The sequence below is a fragment of the Periplaneta americana genome, chromosome 5, assembly GCF_040183065.1.
Source record: "Periplaneta americana isolate PAMFEO1 chromosome 5, P.americana_PAMFEO1_priV1, whole genome shotgun sequence".
NCBI classification, from domain to species: domain Eukaryota; kingdom Metazoa; phylum Arthropoda; class Insecta; order Blattodea; family Blattidae; genus Periplaneta; species Periplaneta americana.
In genome coordinates, this window is record NC_091121.1 from 171,313,712 (window position 1) to 171,333,021 (window position 19,310).

A 19,310-nucleotide genomic window follows, 5' to 3' on the forward strand; every position below is an offset into this window, starting at 1 on the left:
CTCTTCCCCTCTACCAGGGGATTACAACTACACTATTAAGAATACAATTGCAATTAAAATTACAATTAATATTACATTTAAAAATGCAATAAAATCAAAGTAAATAATTGATTAAATGGCGATCTTACTCCTGTTAATTATGTAAGAATGTGCGGCTTACAGCTGTTTCGGTGCTACTTGACACCATTCTCAGAGCCTTCTGTGTCTCGGCGCCATCTCAACCTCGCTGCCTGTTGTGTGGGTGCGTTCGTGTGATGAAGAGTTGTGTCAAATAGTGTGTGTGTTCTGAAATTGATCTGTGTGTTGAGAATTTGATTAGGGTGTGTTTTAGTGTGTCTGTATATTTCATATGGTTCTAGTGTGTTGAGTTTTTGGTTTTTGGGTTGTATGTGTAGGATTTCCATGTCTGTACATAATTAACACGAGTAAGATCGCCATTTAATCAATTATTTATATTCAAGTGTTAAAAGTAGTGTACGAAAGATTTAACATGGAAAATCAAAGTACTAGAAGATTAACTGATTAATAAAGGCTAGACAGTTTATTGTAGAAGTTAAGAACAAAGCAATTTTTTTTACTTAAGTAAAAATTGAACCTAGAATAAAATTATATAATGATGATAACAGGATATTGAAATATTTTGTACTGGAATAAGAGAACTATTTACAAGAAACCATGTCTGAACGAGTCTCAATTACTGACCAAGTGCCTAGAAAGTTTGTGTTTGAAATCAATTTTATTCCGACAGTCCCTGATGCTAACAGGTAGGGAATTCCAGAGTCTTGGCAGGGCTACTTTGAAAGAGGATGAGTGTTAGGTAGTGCGATTGGATGGTATTGTTAGTACTGTTTCATGGCGAGAGCGTGTGTTCAGATTGTGGTGGGAAGAAAGGTAAGTGAAGCGAGACGACAGGTACGAAGGAATAGAAGAGTTCAATATTTCGAAGATGACGACAGCATGAAGCAAGTCTATTGACAAACACAACACACGGCAAACGCAAGAAAAAAATTCCAATCGGAGGAAGTTAAATTTGCTCGATTTCTCACTAAAAAGTCACAATGCTTTTCACTTTCCTTAAAATTGTGAAAACGACTTATACGGTAACCATGGCGTAAATCTTAATAACATGCAACTAATGAAATGAAAAATTGATATTTGTAAAAGAAACAATGAAAATTACGTCAACGAGCGTTCTTGCAGGTCTTTCATTGCAAAACCTAGCTATTCCCAATCTTTCCTATTTTATACCTTCCTCTTTGTCTCATTTAATAATTCATATATCTTAACATCGTCTATCATCTGACATCATCTTCTGCTCCGAACTCTTCTCCCGTTCATCATTACTTCCAGTGCATCTTTCAGTAGGCAGTTTCTTCTCAGCCAGTGACCCAACCAATTCCTTTTCCTCTTCCTGATCAGTTTCAGCATCATTATTTCTTCACCAACTCTTTCCAACACAGCTTCATTTCTTATTCTGCCTGTCCACTTCACATGCTCTATTCTTCTCCATATCCATTATCTATGTTTCTATCTCCATACAGTGCCACACTCCACACAAAACACTTCACTAGTATCTTCCTTAGTTCTTTTTCCAGAAGTCCGTTTTCTATTAAAAGCTTCTTTGGTCATTGCTATCCATTATTAAACAATTAATTAATAATATTTATTTTGTGTGAATAAATTTGGTATATATAAAAAGTACAGTCAACTTCGGTTATAGTGAACCTCTGCGGACCAGCATATTTCGTTCACTGTATCCGAGGTTCACTAAAATCGAAGTGTGTGTTTTCATACTATTGACGTTGCTATACATACAATATTAATCTCCACTTGGGACAAACCACGTTCAGTATCAGTAATAATGTTCACTTTATCTTCCAACTTAAACACTTTATGCTTCGACATCCTGATGTTCACAGTTAGAAACTTCAATCTAATCTAACCATGTAAGTAGTAGGCACTGACCGATTTCGCAACTCTTCTCATTAGAGGTATGCCTACTGTGTACTCGGCCTTGGAATTTCCCAGGGTTCACTTTTACAAAGATGCGGGAGGGAGGGTTGGGGACCATTATACTGTAATTCTTCTTGTATTTAACCTTTGGTCATCACTCTATTCCCATTTACAAAAGAAAACACTTTCTCTTCCTATTCTTTTAAAGAGTCAAAACTAATCCTTCCTTTCTCCCTCACTGCGTACACTATGAGCGTATTCCGAATCTTAGCGCTGAGCAATCTGATGGCATCACGGTGTTCCGAATTTCACCGATGGCGTGATTGATGCTCCACCGGTGTCGCACCGGTGCCATCAGCTTGCAGAGGTGGTGGCAGTCTCCATCAGCCGCCATCAGTGAATCTGATTGGTTCTTGTGTAGGGAGGGAATTAGCAGACGAATAACACCGTGCACTGTTGTGTCATGGCGGTGTGTTCTGCTTTAGTTCTGCTGTATTGTTTGTAATGAGCACAACGTAAAACAATATGTTAATGGCTTATGAGCGAACATGTCAACGGACCAGTTATTACTACCGGTTCAAGAAATAAATTGTTTATGCTCTCTTTTCTTTGAACGAAATGGCAGTACGGAAATTTCGCAAAATTTTGCTAGCGTAGCACAGACAACAACTTATACAGTCGCCATGACAGCCATCGATCCTTCCAGCAGTTTTGTTGCTATTTCGCTGCAGCGTGACATCATTGTTGTCCACCGGTCCGGTGAGATTCGGAATACGCTCTCTGAAACATGTTTCAAGCTGTCCAGGAAGCTGAACAAATCCTTTGTCTTTCATTGCACATAATGAGTGGAGTGAGATTTTTTTTCTGAACATATTTTTGGAAGTTTATAGGAGGAAGGTTTTCTAAATTACCATTTTGGCCATTTTAAAATTACTTGGGTACGTTCTAGTATTAGGTTTACTATAACGAAGAGAGAGTCCACTATAAACGGAAATATTAGTGTACTTTATAACGTATGCTGGTTGGGACCAACGATTTAGGTTCACTATAGCCAAATGTTCACTATAACCGAGTTTACTATATCCAGAGTTGACTGTATTTATGTTTAAAATTACATTCTAAACTTTGAATCTTACGCTGGATATAAAGGTACGAATCACAGTATGAACGTGTTTACAGCATGCAGTTGAGAACTGAATGTATAAACCAAGAAGCGAAAGGAAGTGTTGAGGTCACCGTCCCTGTTGCGAGGTGTGCTTTTTCCTGACCTCCTTGCTCCCCTACTTTTTCCGGGTCGCTTCCCGCCGCCCTTAACCGGAGTTTGAGCGCTATAACGACTTGAGCCGAAACGAGATTTCACAAGGGATTGTGGCCAACCACACATCAATTTAAAAATAATGACTCTTGAGATTTATGATTCTATTTGTAAGTGCGTGCGGACGTCACACGAAACAGAACCAAACCGGCAGATAGAATGAACATTAATAACATACTAGTATACTATTTTCAACGTATGACAAATCATGTCACGTATATAAAACTCTTATGTCCTATTTAGATAACTTTTCTAATCACTAAAGCCTGTACTTTCAGTTTTTAATGAAAATAATTTTAGTTTTTTATTATAATTGATTAGCCATTTTTAGGTTTTAAAAAATCATTTTAGCCTTTTATAGAACTGAAGATGATTTATAATATTCAGTACACAACTTAAATATGGTCAGTGAAAAATATAACATGGAAATTAATATTGAAAAAACGAAAATCATGTCATTTTGTGGGAAATTCCCTGTACCAAGTAAAATCTGTTTGAATAATAAAATAATAGAAAGAGTAAATACCTTCACATATCTTGGCTATACACTATCACCTTATGATGAAGTAGATATTGCTGAAAAAATATGTAAATATAATAAAACAATGGGGATCATTAATAAAATCATGAAACCTTCACTAGTACAAAGACACACAAGAATAGGCTTGTATAAAACCTTAGCACAGCCAGTATTAAGCTATGGTAGTGAAGCGTGGACTGTGAAGAATGAAGATGCCAGTAGAATAACAGCAAGTGAGATGAGGTTCATGAGAGCAACAGCTGGATATACTCGCTGGGATCATAAAAAAATGAGGACATAATGCAAGAACTTCAAATAGAACCCATTATGCAGTTCATCAGCAAATATCAACTTCAGTGGAAGGGTCATCTCGAACGAATGAATCGATGCAGAATTCCAAAAGCACTGTTTGATTACCATCCGTATGGCAAAAGATCTCTAGGCCGTCCAAAGAAGAGATGGACTGAAAATTCTAGTTTGAGACCGTAACAGGCCACTAGGCCTAATACTTGTTAGGAAGACGACGACAATAGAAATTGTTTGACAAATTTATAATTTAGACGTACAAAGACAAAAGAATTGCATCATGAAATAATTACACTAATCTTTTATTGTCTTTTAAGATAATTTATATTGATACACTGTTATTTTCACAAGACTAGCTTGAGGTAATTTTTTTAGACATGTTTTACTTATTCATCTCTGTAATAAATAGTGGATTATGGTTAGTCTTATAAGTACTATCCCATCCTAATATTCCATATTGGATTATAGACTGAAATAAGGCAAGATAAACTGTACGCAGTACATACAAGTAATGAAATACTTTTCCGACTAGTGTTAAAGTATTTCCATAAGGCACTTTATGATCGATAAGGCCCAGTTATACTATCGATAGTTAGCGCGGCACACTAACAATAAAGAACTTCAGATATTCTGTTGCCTTTCGTAATGAAGTATGACGAAAATATGACGTAGCTGTATAACAGTTGTACTGTTATGCACGTATGACGTATGACATGATTTGTCATACTTTGTACTGTTATACACGACGTAGATAGTGATTATTAGTAAGGAATTTACACACGACTTATAAACGAGCTATTCAATGAGTAGGTGTAAGACAGTTAAACGTCCATACAAAAGTGTTTATTAGTAAGACGGATATATGGCCGTGTGCACCATTCCCGTTTATCAGCAATCACGAAAACATGGTTAATTCTTGACAATGATCAAGTTACAGATTGTCGGACTGTTTCAAACATCCTCGCAGTTTTAAAATAGCAAGTTTCAATAATCATGGAAGAAAAAAAGAAAAGAGCACCCAACTTCTCACAGTTCGAAGTGGGAATTCTTTTAGAACTCGTCAGCAATTCTGCATCCATATTAGAGAATAAAAGTACTGACGGAAGTTCTCTAAGAGAAAAGCAGGCTACCTGGTTGGATTTAACCTCACAATTCAACATGAGTTATACGTGTTTACATAATTCCACATAATTTGTAACGTAATTTATACAGTGGTTATTTCATATTATTGATAATAATTGGGAAAATTTCAGTATACGGATACCTCACTGACAATTATCTTGAAACAGGCTACTAAAAAGAGCAGATTTGTATGTGTTTGTCGAATGCTCATCGTATTGCTTACGAAAAGATACATTTCAGTGCCAATAATTTATTTGGGAAAATTTCAGTATACGGATACCCCGCTAACAATTATTTAAAAAAAAAATTGTCTGTGTATGTCGAATACGCATCATCATGCATACGAAAAGGAAGTTTTTAGTGCCAATTTATTTTGTGTGCACAAGATTGGAATTTTGGAGTAAGAGGGAAAGGAAAGTATCCGTGTTCTGAAATTTATCTATTTATTTTGTGTTCACAAGATTGGAATTTTGGAGTAAGAGGGAAAGGAATGTATCCGTGTAATTTCTCTTAATTCAAGCGTAAATAGCCTAATTGTCCAAAACGTCATGTAGGTCCTAATAGTTTCAAACGGCAAATCTGTAGCTAATATGTGATAATCTCGCATTCTACAAAATGGACATTTAGTTTTACTATAGCCTATTATTACCGAAATAGAATAACTACTTTATTATTATGTTAACAAAATTGGACAGTTAGGCCTATATAATATTTTGTCCCCAAGTAAAGTCCCGATCTTCCAAAGCACAAACATATATAAAACATTACTCTATTTTGAGAGAAAAAAACATTTTTATTATTCATCTACAAACTTACTCTTTCCACATCAACACCAATTCTGTTATTTCCGCTGTGATTTGCGTGTTCAAGATACATCATTTCATCTTCAATTCCATCAAGTACGTCAACTCGTGCCGCCATTTTGGTTTTCTCGACTTGACCATGTTCAATTCAAGATAATCGGTCCCACACCCGTGATCAAATTTGATCATCATCAACTCGCTTGTTTAACTTTGATCGAGATTGATACTCCGCAAATTGGCGTTGAAGATGGTCAAGTGCCGACTTAACCACGGTCAAATTTTAATCGAGAATAGTGCATACGGGCAATAGTCTCACTGTATTCATTCTTAATTATAGAATATAATGTGGCTCAGATGAAGGGATATATGATCAATCTTTAGACAGTGGAAAGATTGTTTTTATCAACAGTAATCTCACTAGACATTTTGATTTATCTAGAGAAAATAAAAACTCGAGTGGGATTTAATTGACTATTACACGATTAGAAGAAAGTATATAAAGATTAGAAGTAACGAAGTACTCCAATACAATAAAATAGTAATTGACTTACGAAAATACAACTGTCTTCAAATGTATTATTGTACCATCTCAACATTACAAATATTACGCTAGATGCATGCTAGATGGCAGTAGTGAGCAATGCCTTTTCGTCGAGAAGTTCTCGATCTATACACAATGGAAATGTTACTAGTCAAGAAGGCTTTGTTGATTCAGTTTCATTTTTATTAAGACGGTTGCATTCCACTTCAATTATCCGAATCCCAGTAATCAACGTCACTTGACAGATGATTTTCAATAAGTCTTAATATTAAACAATCTCTGATACGTGACTATCCATAATTTCATATAGCAGAAGCTATAACATAACCTAACTAATATACACAAGTGTTAGAAAAGTTTTAATTAACGACGATGACATAAAAAATAAACATGAATAATTTTAAAAGGAATAATTATTGAATGTACAATTTTCAAATTTGGATGTGGTTGGTGGTTCAATTGATGTTATATTGGACGTGTGCGTAATAGAAGTGGAACTCGTTGATTTAGGCCTACATGGTGTATTCAACTTATTCAGGATTTCCGAATGGTGCTCTTCATTTATTTGTAAATCGGATTTCAGAAGATGCATAGGTATGATCAGTCATTTTTATTAATTCTTGTTCTTGAATGCCAATGCGAGTCATATTTGAAACTGCTGTGCATCGACTGGAGTGGTTTGTAATTTTATTTATATTTTTATATATTTTTGACGTCCAGACCAGCGCAGTTTCAAATGTTGGCAAACAAAGAAACAAATGCTAGGGACGCGATAAAATCAAACAAATGCTAGGGACGCGATAAAATTGTGCGATAAGCAGCCATGATTTGTTGAAATACGTCCTTTCGTACCGTTTTATTGGTCAAAAGTAGTATGACGTAGTAAGAGTGTAATAGTCATGGTAAATTTAATAATGACTCTATTCTCTTATCAAAAGAGTGTTGTAGTGTATTTTCCGAGAACACAGTGATCAAAACGTTATGTTGGTTACGCATGAGTAAAGTTTTGAAGTTCAGAAAGCCTTTATTTCTATGTTCCCATTCTTTGAGCCATAAGAACTTTTAGATCGATAAGTTTACCTCCACATTCTTGTGAATAATCCTTTGTTAGAACAGGCTGATGTCTAAACTTCGAAGGCTATATAAAAGTCTTACGCTCTTATAAAGTTCTAACCCAAATAACTATCCAATTTAAGATATCTACTATAAATGAGTTCCTAAAATACACAGACTATTTTTAAAGAGGTTTACTTGGTATATTTATATTTGTAATTACTCCTAAAATAGGATTTCACGCCTTTAGTGATGTTAGTGGTAGAAATAAACAGCAGTAAATGGTCATAAAGTGAATTGTTATACGGGGGTCTGCACAAAAGCCACAAACTGGGGGCTTCCAAGCAGAGATACTGCGCTTGCTTCTGCCAGGAAGTGAGAGGCTTATATCACGAACATATCTCGTCGGTTTTACAGTAATCCAACGCTCGCTGAATATTTCTTGAGCTAACGCCGAGGCTGTAGAAAATTTCACACATGCAGCTGTGGGTTTTTTTTGCTCTCGTGTAACCTCACTCCTATATTTCGCTTTATTTGCAAATAATTCTCTTTTACGACACTCGAAGGAAGGCGAATTAATATAAATAATAAAAAGGAATTGTTACACTTCAGGCGCAATTGCAGTTTAAGCTTACAACAAGGAATCCATGTGCGTTTTTACTGGTCGTTCTCTTGTTTTATTCAAGCAAGCTCTCCGCATTTTTACGACTACTGAAAAGGTCGAGAAGATTTGGGATGTAGAATATTTGATTTTATTGCCGAACTTGCTACAATTTCAGAGGGGCCGGTCATTTTATGCAAATAACATGAACTCACTTCCGAAATTTAGGACTTTTCTTACTTCTATCTAAATAAATATTTTATATTAAAAACTGTGAGGTCACTGTTGCTCCTCAAGTGCTCCAAAATTTGGATACCATTTTAGAGAGTTCTGAACTGAATTAAATATAACTACTGTATTTGAAATTCTGGAGTCAATAACAATAAGAGAACCTCATAGTCTTTCTCAAATAAATTGGATTTTTGAAGTAGGTAAAATTGTATTCAGAAAATGCATATAATGAATTGTAATTGCACGGTATTTTCTATTAAGCTAGGAAATGGACCTCAACATTCATTCGCTGCTTGAATGAAATACTATGATAATTTGATAAGAATTTTTACTTTTGTTGAATTATACAGGGTGTTAAAAATAACTATTAATATTTGAGGAGAAAAATTCGCTCCGGCGCCGGGGATCGAACCCGGGTCCTTGGTTATACGTACCAAGCGCTCTGACCACTGAGCTACGCCGAATTCAATCCACAGCATCGGACCGAACTTTCCTCCTTGAATGTTTTCCTTTTGGCCTGACTCCAAGTTAGGCATATATGTTGACGTATATGTCCAATGTCAACTGCCATTATATTAGGAGCGCACTCAGTTGAGTGACTTGTTTGGTCGGGATTCCGCAGTTAACCCCTTTACTCCCACTGTTCCCAAATGGGAACATGCATTATTTACGGCGTAAATGATTTGAGAGGACCAATAATCATCTTATTTTGTTTCTTATGTGTCAATAAGTAGGAATATATAAGAAACCCCAACATTTTTAATAAAAAATAATTTGGGCATAAATAATTTGGGCAATTCTGAAATATTTATATTCCAATCATTGATAGTGTCTTGGGCTCAAATGGGTTAAGTGCACAGTAAGCTGTACAGAAATATGCACTGCTAGCTATGAGAGTATTAAAGATTACTGTGGATTGAATTCGGCGTAGCTCAGTGGTCAGAGCGCTTGGTACGTAGAACCAAGGACCCGGGTTCGATCCCGGGCGCCGGAGCGAATTTCTCTCCTCAAATATTAATTGTCAATATTAGAGATATTATTCCGTAGGACAAATTAATAAAATATCTTTAATGTTAAAAATAACGTTTACAACGTTTCAGGGATGATAGAGGAGGTAAAAACAAACATCTCTTTTAAGTGACAAAAAACTTTAGCAGATGCGCCGTTTTGCCCTAGATGGCCTGAAGGATAGATGACTTGACTTCCGTCACAACACACACTGGTTAGTTCAATTTGTGCACGACCATCTTGTAGGGCCTTATCTGTTGCCTAACAGTCTCCATGGTGGTAATTATTTTGTTTTTCTACGCCACGTCCTACCAGAACTTTTAGAAAATATCCCATTGAACATCAGAGAACGAATATGGTTTCAGCATGACGGTGCCCCTCCACACTTTGATCGTCGTGTCAGGAACCACCTAAATGCTACATTCCCTGATCGCTGGATTGGCAGGGATGGGCCGGTACCGTGGTCACCTCGATCACCGGACCTAACCCCACTGGATTTATTTTTGTGAGGAGAGTGAAACGTTTTGTGTATGAGATACCGATCGTTACGGCAGAAGACTTAGTTGCTCGCGTTGTTGAAGCTGCACATGTTATTAGAGACAATGTTGACCTTTTTGAGCGTTGCAGACACTCCATAGTAAGAAAGTACCAGTTGTGCAATGCCTTCAATGGACGGCAGTTTGAACACCACCTCTAAAACGGCAATTGGTCTTCTTCTTTATGGAATATACTAACACTTACATACACAATAAACGGCGCATCTGCCAAAGTTTTGTCACTTACAAAATATATTTGTTTTTACTTCCCCTATTATCTCTGAAACGTTGTAAACGTTATTTTTTAACACTCTGTATACAGAGCGTTCGCAGCTCAGCTCCCGGCTGGAAACACGAGAATGAGACATCCTTGCATGTCCGGCACGGACTGCGTCATTATGGATTCAATACTTCGTATGTATTTTTACTGTTTAATAATATCAAATTTACATATTATTTTCGATAACCCTAAAGCTTTCACATGATAAAATATATAATTAATTACATTTTTACACGATTCTTTTACTGGAATGATTTAAAGAACTATATCAACAACATAGTCTACAATATTTTATCTATCTCTTCAAGAAATATATTTTTCTTAATAAAACATTTTAGAAAATTTAATAATGAAGGCAACGATTAAGAAGACACATATTTCTTAAAGGAACAGGTAAAAGATCGTAGACTATGTTGATGATGTGGGCATATGTTAAATATTCCAATAAAAGAATCATGCAGCTATTTAATTAATAAAGATTTGATTATGTAAATGCTTTACAGGGGTTGTAAAAATTATGCAAACTTAATTCAACAAACAATTACTATCTCTTAATATTCTGAATAGTGTTTTATAAAGCAGGGGAATAGTGGGTACAGTGAGACACAAAATATTAAGACACATGTATGCAAGTGATAATTCAAGTATTTTTAAAATCAAGTGCAATAGAAATAGACTTTAAAATATGGAGTATGATAATACATAAACAAAAATGTTAATAAAGGACATAATATACAATACGTGTTTGTCAAAAAAATGAAAATGTCTGACTGTTCCCATTCAGGACGGTACAGTGAGACACCACAGTGTCTATTAACGGACATTGCAATGATTTACATTTATTTCAAAAGAAAGGAAAGCTTTCTGTTTCTTTATCTTGACATGTTCTGTAGGTTTATTTAGAATCATTTTGATGTCTGACTTCGAAACCATTGAAACATCTGGAACATTTGGAAAAGTGAATTTTACATGACATTTAAAACTTTTGCGAAAAAATGAAATGAATTTTTTCTGACAACAAAGCTTATAATTATAAGAATTTAATGTAATTCTTTATTTTTTTTAACATTTTCTTAAATTTTGTAAATAACTTTTATTTATAACCATTAAAATGTAATGTATCCATTATTTTAAGCTACAATTCCTAAATTGGTTACTAGTATGTTCATTTTTAATGTTAGTTACTAGTAAATATAATATAATTACAGTTTGTTTTTGCAAATCATTGGTACATTGGGACAGTGAGACGTCTCAGTGTACCCTTCAATGGCATGTCTCATTGTTCCCTTTACGCATAGTTTATTTAAAAATGACGGCATCACTTCAAAATTAAAACAAGAAAGACGAAACTTTGCCAAACATAATCTCAAATACCATAGCATTAGGTAACAAAACATTCATATTCATATTTCATTTGTATATCAAATATAACCTTCATTAAACACAAGCCACTATTTTACGTCTAGAGTGAAAAATTACGAATTATTTTTTCATCACTCTCCTTTATAACTAGAATCAAATCGAGTATGAAAATACTGTTACTTTATTGATGCAACATACAACTCCACTGTTACCAACATCTCAACATCAAGATTTACCATCTAATAAAATATGTCTCACTGTTCTCCCTATCTTACTGTACCCACTTCTCCCCTATAGTCTATATATTTAATTTGAACTGTGGCGAAACATTTTATGAAAACTATACATCCTGTGAGGTTGTGTGATGTCTGGATCGAAAGCTAACAATATTAATATAGCGGGAAAATCTAAATGGTTTGTAACGGAGTTCATAAAAAGCTTTAAATTAAAAAAAAAAATGTGTGTCCCTCGCAGCAAAGCGTGTACCGTAGGACATCTTGCAGTTCATTTCGTAGTGTTGTGCAGAGGGCCGTGGTTCACTACTGGCTTTAAATGTACTTTATTTTCATTAAGTCATTAATACAGCTGTGTTAGGTTTTTGGAAGTTCATGAATATTGTAATGTGGGATTTTGTGTACAGAAATGCTATGGTTATAATCAGACATCGAGATTTTGGACCCGATAGAATAAGTTTACTACGTCCGTACTATAGGCAGCTTTTTCATTGTGTTAGAGTCGGCAGAAGAAGAGACATGTGTACATGAAACCAAGTTCAGTCTAGTCTGCTGGTACTGTACAGTGACGTTCCAAAAAAGGCAACTAATTTATCAAACATTAAAATAAAATGATTGTTAGAGGAGAAAAATTCTATAGGACCAAAAAATTAAACTTTACATAGATTAAAATAAAAAAAACCTATCATGCGAAATTTTCAAAATTAATTAATATGCATTTCCTTTCGGCTTCTGTCATAAGCACAAGTGCAATACTTACTCAACATACATAATAATTCTGCACAGCATACACAACTTATGAAGTACAATACATGGTACTGTTACAATGTAGCCTATTACAACACACATTCTGAAGGTCTCAAAACTAAACTTTCTTCGGTAGTCGGCAAGACAAAGTTTATATTGGGAGAAGCTCCGCTCTACATCACAAGATGTAATGGATTTATTTTAGTAGGTTATTTTACGACGCTTTATCAACATCTTACGTGATTTAACATGTGAATGAGATGAAGATGATAATGCCAGTGAAATGAGTCCGGGGTCCAGCACCGAACGTTATCCAGCATTTGTACATATTGGGTTGAGGGGAAAAGCCCGGAAAAAAAACTCAACCAGGTAACTTGCCCCTACCGGGAACCGAACCCGGGCCACCTGGTTTCGCGGCCAGACGCGCTAACCGTTACTCCACAGGTGTGGATGATGTAATGAATGCAAAACGAAAAAAACACTAAGTCGTTGAAATCTATCTTCGCTACCCCAGCAGTGTCCGTAGACTTCTTCCCTGCTAGCATGTCTCTTATATCACAGAATATCGCATATATTCTTGGACTAATCACATAGATAACCACATGTACAGATCAAAACTAGACTACTAGCTATCTTCTGTCCTCTCTTCTGATAAAGTGAACTAGGTGTACGAGACTGTTTTTATTGTCAGAACAGTACCTCCTCTCCCTGCCTTATGAGTATGACTGAGTAAATAAAGCACATGGGACGACAGGTAGGTCGCTACCATCACTGCTCCCACTCACTACAGTCCAGCTATCCAACTTGAAATCGCACTGTTTTCATCTATCGGGTCTAAAGTCTCTAAGCCTGGTTATAATAATTAAATTTAAAACAATAAAACATCGAGTTCCCTTAACGCGATCATAAATCGAAGCCTTTTGTACATACGAGATGTTGACGTCACACTATCGTGCTTTTCGAGGCCTCTATAATAATGCTTTGTTCATCTTTCAACTCTAATGTATTTTTTTTTTGCATTTCAATATAGTACGTGCGTTTTTTTTATCAGGTGTTGCTAAGAAAGTAACACAGTTGTTACGCTGTGAATTTAATTTTTCCTATTAGTTCATTATTATGAGTGTAGCTGATCGACCAAGAAAACGTGGCAGAACTTTTAGAAATGTAAATGCATCAAGAATTCATAAACGACTATGTAGGAATAATATTGTTTGTAACTCGGAGAAGTTAGGGACTATTGTAACTTCGTATTAAATGTTCATGCGTTATTTATTTATTTCCATTATTATCATCATCATCTTCAATCATAAGTAGCAGCATTTTATTGTGGCTTTCAATCTCTATCAAGCAACAATTGCTGCTACAAGCTACTAATGTATGTATATTAAGCATGAAAAGTTTTGTTTGTTCATTTACTTTTATAGTAGGCGACATATAATAAAAATGATTTTCACTAATTTTTTGCAGGCCAATGGTTTACCTGCCCACTTCAGCAAATATTGAAGCATTTGCACCTCTTACGTACTGTATAACAATGGTTAAATATTAAGAAAGTTTTCACATGAGCTCATGAACAGTTAAAATTGTAAGTACATAGAAATTCTTCGTTTTAATGACGTTCTTTATCTATTTATTTATTTATTTATTTGTTTATTTATTTATTTATTTATTCTGGTATAGTTAAGGCCATCAGGCCTTCTCTTCCACAACACCAGGAATACAAATACAATAATAGAAATAAACAGAAAAAAATACACTTACAAAGTAAAGCTACACAAGAAATAAAGAGAGAGAGAGAAAAAAACACTATAAACAAAGTAAAGCCACACAAAAATATACACAGGTTGCAGTCACACAAACTTTAAAATGAATGATTAAGTATCATAAATAATTGTATCCTAACTAATTAACTAACATAAACAAGAAACTTGCAATTTTAATCTAGATTAAAAAAGAAAAATAAAAAGAACACAAATCAATACTTCTAGCAATACCTAAAAAACATTAACTAAGACCAAATTTTCCAATTTAATTTTGAATTGTGATAAAGTCCGGCAGTCCCTGACGTCATTAGGTAACGAATTCCAGGGGCGAGGTATTTCTACAGTATAGGAAGATGAGAATAAAGACCAGAGTGCTGCATTGGAGTTAAATCTCTCGCTTTAACTCAGTCGAGTGTCGCACCTTCGAGTGAGATACGACCGGTCGTGATACTCTCGTAATAAATAGATGCACAGTACAAGGTCATCCCACCGACATGTCTTATCTTGTATGGAAGGCGACATATGAGATATGCATATGTTTTGCTCACACGGTAAAAATAAGGCTTTATTTTCTGCGTTTACGACAAACGTTTAATGGAACAGTCAATGGAATGTACTAAAACAGGAACATGAAGTTATAAATAAAATAGTATGAAAAACTTCCATATACAGTTATTATTGCTAATTAATAATTATTCAATATTTGATTTACCATATATAGAATATGATAGGTCCATACATAGTGTTCCGCCTATATACTTGGACAATGTAGAAACGTTTTACAAAATATTATTGATATAGCAGTAGATTAGTAACAATATTAGTACAGAGATAACGTCACACAAAATATAATAAAACGAATAATCATGCTGCACAACTGTTACAGACACAAAGATTGATAGACTAATTATTGGAGATTATTATCATTATTATTATTATTATTATTATTATTATTATTATTATTATTACTAGAAACTTGAAAGGGTTCTTGCATTATCGTGATTGTGTTCTCCGTTTATAATAATTACATTTACATCCAATAACATCTATCAGATGTGGCAATAACAAAATCACTCCTGTGTGGAGGGGGGGGGGAAACCATTTACCTACAACATTTATATTACATTTTAAAGCAAGTTTTGTAGTTGTACTATAGAGAGGTTAGTTAAACACTGCAAAGTTTTGAAATGATAAACATATATGATGTTACTACACAGTTTATCTCTGTAACAAGAACGAATGTCTAACGCTCGGCTTATACCGTTCGAGGATTTATCGCTCGTGACAATTTTACCCATCATGCATGTGCGCTACCTATCGGATTATGCTATGAACTACTTGACGCTCGAGCGAAAACTTCCGATGCAGACCTCTGATTAAAGACATTCTATGATGAGGGATACACTTGGAAAATATTTGCTTTGTTCAATATTATAAAACAAATAAATCGATTTTGTATACGTCAGAAGGTATGTGGAATGAGCGAACACTAGGAACGCGTCACTGTATTCGGCATTGCACAACATACAGAGAGTTCGTGGACTTAATATGAAATCTTTAATAATTTGGAGGGTCTCGTAGCTATGTACGAAGTTAATTTAACAAGTACAGTTCACGTAACACTAAGAGAAAGTTGCAGAGCGCTTCTGGGAAAGCCAAGGGATATTACACAAACTCGTTTTCATATATGCAAATCAGTTCTACATGGAATTTCATGTAGGGATCACTAATTGAGGATGTCGGAACACGACAAGCGGGGGTTTCCAAGCTAGCATTTGTTGCTGCTCCTCTCTATTCCACAGTGATTCGAAAAATTAAACCCTAACCGAATTACTGTCGTTAGACGGTGGCTTTAATTGCGAATTCACATGCAAAAACTTCAATTTTCTGCTATTTCATAGTCATTCCACTGAAATTAATTTCTGTCAGCGTAAAGCGGTTTTTTAATAACCTCTAGCTCCTGAACAGAGTAAATGATGTGCTAGCACTTTACGGGGTTATGCAACATGACCACGTGACACATGTGGGCACGCAGAAGTATTTATTACCATACAGATTGATGCACAGATAAGGTAGAAGTAATTACCCAATGATGTCACAGTATAATTAAAGATCTATTTTATAGCTTTTATTTTCTGTTCTATTTAGAACAGCAGCTACGTAGTTACATTAACGTCATTGTTATCACTATCGTCATCGTCGTCGTAATCTAATTTCAAAGTATCAATTCATTATCATTCCTCTCTTATTTCAGAGCATAAACAAGAACTAAGTATTTATTTATTTAAATCCACCACCAACAGGAGTATTACTTACTTAAATTTGTGCAAACTAGATTCAGCTTGTATTTCCAAACCTCCTAGTGATCCATAACATTTTCTATTTACGCCTCAACACCAATTCAGGAGCATATTAGTTATCCATGACCCTATATACCTTCATTGATTTGAAAATATTTTCATGGTATTCTTTGTTAAAATATGCACATTTAATTACGCGTCCTATTGTCAAATAAGTGTCCACCTACGAGTTTTCACACATATAATAACAATACGGCTTATCGATCCCACACAATAGCCCGGTTGTGATCTCTATATGCAATGGACGATCACAGTATGATATTAAATATGCATATTTCTTATACTTATTGATTGATAGTGTTGCTGTACTTTTAGTTAGATTTTTAAAAGTCTTTTTTAATTGCCTTTTTAAAATTTTAAGTTTGCACTCGTATAACTGGTCACATGTATTATGTAATTTTGATATACATTATGTACAGATATCTATATTGTCTGAAGATGCTTACACAGGCCGAAAACGTTCGCAAAATAATTAAAATGTGTTAACAAAAATATTTTTTGGGTTGACATTATAAATAAGTCAAGACGGAGACATTAAAACCACATTACTTGTTCATTATGACGTCAGCTAGCATGGGAAGACATGGCTGTTTCCTCAAATCACGTTTATACGATTTTGATTCAATAAATTGATAAACATAAATAACAAATGATAGCCCAATAGTTGAGACGATAAACAAGTAGTAGTAGTAGTAGCAGTAGTAGTAGTAGTAGCAGTAGTAGTGCTAGAAGGAGCAGTAGCAGTAGTACTAACAGTAGCAGTAGTAGTGCTAGAAGGAGCAGTAGCAGTAGTAGTACTAACAGTAGCAGTAGTAGTGCTAGAAGGAGCAGTAGCAGTAGTAGTACTAACAGTAGCAGTAGTAGTGCTAGAAGGAGCAGTAGCAGTAGTAGTACTAACAGTAGCAGTAGTAGTGCTAGAAGGAGAAGTAGCAGTAGTAGTAGTAACAGTAGCAGTAGTAGTGCTAGAAGGAGCAGTAGCAGTAGTAGTAACAGTAGCAGCAGTAGTATTACTACTAGTAGCATCAGCAGTACTAGTAGTAGTAGTAGTAATAGTAGTAGTATTACAGTAGTAACAGCAGTAGTTGCAGTAGCAGTAATAGTAGCAACAGCAGTACTAGTAATAGTAGCATAGTAGCACTAGTAGCATCAGCAGTACTAGTAGCAGTAGTAGTACTAGTAGTAGTAATAGTAGTAGTAGTAGTAGCAGAAGTAGTAGCAGCAATAGTAGTAGTAGTACAAGTACTAGTAGCTGTAGTATGTAGTCGTAGTAGTGGTAGCAGTAGTAACAGTAGCAGTAGTAGTAGTACTAGTACTAGTAGCTGTAGTAGTCGTAGTAGTAGCAGCAGTAGTAACAGTCGCAGCAGTAGTTGCAGTAGTAGTAGCAGTAGCAGCAGCAGTAGTAACAGTAGCAGCAGTAGTTGCAGTAGCAGTAGTAGTACTAGTGGCAGTAGTAGTACTAGTAGCAGGAGTAGTTGCAGTAGCAGTAGTAGTACTAGTAGCAGTAGTAGTAGTAAGTTATTTTACGACGCTTTATCAACATTTTAGGTTATTTAGCGTCTGAATGAGATGAAGGTGATAATGTCGGTGAAATGAGTCCGGGGTCCAGCACCAGCAGTAGTGGTAGTAGTAGTAGTAGTAGTAGTAGTAGTAGTAGTAGTAGTAGTAGTAGCTAGTAGCAGTAGTAGTAGTAGTAGCTAGTTGTAGGATTCTGTAAGAATGTTATGGTCTTCGTATGATAGCAAACAAGAACAGGTCTTACAGAAACAACTAAAGAATTTCGCCATAAGAAGATTTTCTATCTTATGTTTAGGGGTTTCCAACTTGACGTAAAAGACCTACAAATATCACAAAACCGGCATAAAGGTGAATAAACGATTGAAGGAAGACATTATTATCGTTACAGATCTGCGTTGTCTGTAGTCGTAAATGTCACGGAACATTCACAAGCACAAGTAATATTTCTAGAAACAATTGGTTATTTAGGGTTGCAATATTGACTAAGCCATTGGACATCAGTGAGGAACTAGAATATACCAGTTACAGAGTAGTCCGGCCTGCTACGTACGTACCTTGAACGAACGCATCAATCATTTTTACGACAATATGGAATCGATTCTTTATATTTATACTACGAAAATATTATAAGTCGTGGCGTGCAGTGACTTTCTATAGACACAACAGAGATTCATTAAACTCTGCTAGCAGAGTACTTGCGATGTTGTAGCCCATGCATTTATAGTCCTAAAGACAAATTTAAATATCAGCAAAGGTAAATATATTATATATTGAATTAAATTATGCTATAAACTTGAAAGTACTAGCACTGAGCGATATGTGCCAAATACAATTTTGTTTCCTTTATTTATGAGAACAAACATTTCATAAAGTTTTTTTTGTTGTTCAACTGTCCGAAGTCAGGTCTGAGCCCCACAATTCACACCAACAAGGCATCAGTCATGAGGCAGGTAGGCCAGGAGATAATGGGGTAGGTTGGCCAGTTCCTTTCCCCCTCCATTGCATACATCACTGACTATAGTCGCGACGCTGTTATTCCCGGCGTGACTCCTCCTCTTTGC

The 19,310-nt window shown here is 35.3% G+C and overlaps 1 protein-coding gene and 1 non-coding gene across 2 annotated transcripts in view; both read right to left on the reverse strand.

The window, feature by feature from the left end:
• Positions 1 to 19,310, reverse strand: part of LOC138700278 (potassium voltage-gated channel subfamily KQT member 1-like) — a 677,493-nt gene that overhangs the window by 442,484 nt on the left and 215,699 nt on the right. The gene's annotated exons all lie outside the window — the stretch shown is intronic.
• On the reverse strand, positions 8,837 to 8,909 carry TRNAT-CGU (transfer RNA threonine (anticodon CGU)). Its single transcript has one exon. It is a non-coding gene; the product is annotated as a tRNA-Thr (tRNA).